General features: G+C 41.3%; 1 pseudogene; it reads right to left on the bottom strand.

The window, feature by feature from the left end:
• Positions 1-1,077: 1,077 nt before the first annotated feature.
• LOC102984719 (Y-box-binding protein 1-like) lies at positions 1,078-2,012 on the bottom strand (annotated as a pseudogene).
• Between the last annotated feature and the right edge of the window lie 1,139 nt (positions 2,013-3,151).

Raw genomic sequence — 3,151 nt, 5'->3', positions numbered from 1 at the left:
TGTGATGCTTAAAGTCAAGATAGTGGTCATTCTTGGGTGACTGTGCTTCAGTGCTGCTGAAAATATTATATTTCTTGGCCTGAATGATGGTTATCCATATATTCACCTTGAGAAAATTCATCTAACTGTACACTTATGATTTGTGCACCAATAAAATATTGTACATTGTATATTGTATATGCATATTGTATTTAAATATTAAGAGAAATTTTAAAATAACAAAAATATGGTCTTTCCAGATTAAAATGTTCATATTATTCTTATTCTATTGATCTTACTGTATATGCTTTTACTGTTAGAGTTGGATTTGTTGAATGTTCATTATCTTCTAGATTTATCAATTTAAATAGGAATTGACTTTCCCATTAGACAGTAAAACCTTGAGCACTAGACTATTTCTAATCTTCATATCCACTCATGGATCTCTCCTTAAACAAAAGATACAGTGCTGCTAAAACCTTAGGTCATTGCTCTTGTATCTCCATTTCTTGTGTGAAGGATACACACACACACACACACACACACACACACACACACACATTCGTGTATGTGTGTGCTAGGTTGAAAATGGTATTTATTTTTAACTTCCTGATATTATCTCCTAATTACCTTAAACTTCCATAATTATGTTTTCATTATTAAGACTTCTTTTGCATCGTGCTGGTTTTTTTAAATTTTTTAAATTTAATTTTTAAGATCTTTATTAATAGGTACTTGCAGTTTGACTTTTTTGAAAAAAAATCAAGCTGTAAACTTTTATTACAAATTAAAAATGAGGTTCTTAAAAATCTCAAACTTGACTAGATATTAAGCAATTTAAAAACCTTTAAAAGTGTATTGAGAAAAACAAGGCTTTAAAAAAAATGTTTTTCATTACCAAAAAGAGACGTCTTTAGGTAAAAATAATAAAAACCCCATGCTGCATAGATAACGCAGATAGTTCTGGTTATCTGGTCAACAGGCAAAAAGCAAGCACTTAAGGTCTTCGGCTTCAATCTTTTGTTCATTTCTTATTCATATTCATTTCTTCTTGTTGGATGACTAAACCGGATGATGGTAGAGATGATAAGTGGGCATTTACTCAGCCCCGCCCTGCTCAGCCTCGTAGCAGATGTATTCTCAGCTGGTGCATAGGCTGCTTTTGTCTCTGCCATCTCGTGGTTTTGGGTTTTCTGGGCATCTGCGTCCGTAATTGAAGTTGCGGCGGTGGTACAGACGTTGAGGTGGCTGCTGACCTTGGGTCTCATCTCCTTGATTTTTCTTGTCTTCTTCATTGCCGTCCTCTCTGGGCTGTCTTTGGCCAGGAGGGCCCCTGCGGAATCGTGGTCTATAACCCCGATACATATTCTGTCTCACTGGTCTACCTTGTTCCCCTGCACCCTGGTTGTCAGCACCCTCCAACCTGCACAGGAGGGTTGAAATACAGTGGTCGTCGCCCATAGGGTCTCCGCATGTAGTAAGGTGGGAACCTTCGCCTGCGGTAGGGCCTGGCCTTCGGGAGCACTCTCCGATCCCTCATCCTTTTCCCCACTCTCACTATTCTGGTAATTCTGCTGGTGGTTGTGTAGAAGACCCCTGCGATGTGGAGAGCGTCTATAATGGTTACGGTCTGGTGCACATGTACCGCCTTGCGCTGGAACTCCACAAGGGCCTGTAACATTTGCTGTCTCCGCGTCCTTTTCTCCTTCAACAACATCGAACTCCACAGTCTCTCTGTCTCCTACGCTGCGAAGGTACTTCCTGGGGTTCTTCTTCTTTATGGCAGTCTGGTGTACAAATACATCTTCCTTGGTGTCATTCCTCTTGATGAAACCATATCCGTTTCTTACGTTGAACCATTTTACTGTTCCCAAAACCTTCGTTGCGATGACTTCTTTGTCGCCGCCGGCAGGCACCGCCAACGTGAGGCCGCTGGGGCCACCGCTCCCTGCACCGCTGCCCGTCAGACCCGGCTCGGTGTCTGCAGCGCTGAGGGCGGGGGCGGCGGGCGGCTGCTGGGTCTCGCTGCTCATGGCTGCGGTGATGGTGACTGGGGCCGGCGGCTGGCAGCTGCGGCTCCTCCTGGGCTGGGATGGTAACAAGGCCAGCTGCGGCGGTGGGGCTGCTCAGCACCTCGCTGGGATCCTGCTCTTCCAATTTAAGTGAAACAGTTGTCACTACATTGTCATGCAAGGACTCGCGATTTGCCCTAATGAACAATTTTCACATCTTTGCCAGTAAGGTTCTAGGTATAATTTAGATTCTGCCAATGAGATGCACCAGAAAGAGACTTAGAAAGCAGAAGAGTAAAAGGAGTCGTTTGTCCTTATTACAGGAGGCAACAAGTGTTGATATTGGGTTCACCAGGCATGACTAATTGTCACAGTCAGCCAGAGTCCTTCCCTCCCTCTAAGTTACATATGTTAGAGCTGCAGGGAAAGTGTGACATTTTCACTTGTTTCCTACACTGTCTTTACCAAAATTGCTGTAGTGAATCTGAAAGCTGCTGGTTACTTCTTGCTCTCTTAAATAAAAGGATTTGCATTATGACTCAGAATTCGTCAGTGTCAATAAGACATCAGAAATATCTCTGACGAACTTATGGTTACCAGCGGGGGAATGGTTGGGGGGAGGGATAAATTAGGAGTTTGGGATTAAAATATACACACTACTATATATAAAATAGATAACCAACAAAGACCTACTGTATAGCACAGGGAACTCTGCTCAATATTCTTTAATAATCTATAAGGGAAAAGAATCTGAAAAAGATTAGATATAGGTATATGTATAACTGAATCACTTTGCTATACACTTGAAACTAACACAACATTGTAAATCAACTATACTTCAGGAAAAAAATAATAATGCCGTTGGAAAAATGGTGCCGACAGACTTGCTTGATGCAGGGTTGCCACAAACCTTCATTATGTAAAAAACACTGTCTATGAAGAGTGATAAAGCAAAGTGCATTAAAACAAGGTATGCCTGTACCATCTTCTGAACACTGTGCTATGTCCTGGTGTTATAAGAATGTTGTATAAGATGCTTTATGCTTACAACGTTATATTAGAAATTGTAATCCTTGGTCTTTGGCAACCAAGATTTCTTTTGTAATAAAGACACTTGGATTAAGTAAAAGATTGTCTTATTTTATCCCACACCATAATCT

Source organism: Physeter macrocephalus, chromosome 21 (genome assembly GCF_002837175.3).
Source record: "Physeter macrocephalus isolate SW-GA chromosome 21, ASM283717v5, whole genome shotgun sequence".
Classification (NCBI taxonomy): Eukaryota; Metazoa; Chordata; class Mammalia; order Artiodactyla; family Physeteridae; genus Physeter; species Physeter macrocephalus.
Note: the sequence above shows the minus strand (reverse complement) of the source record. Positions and strands in the feature narration are given on the sequence as shown.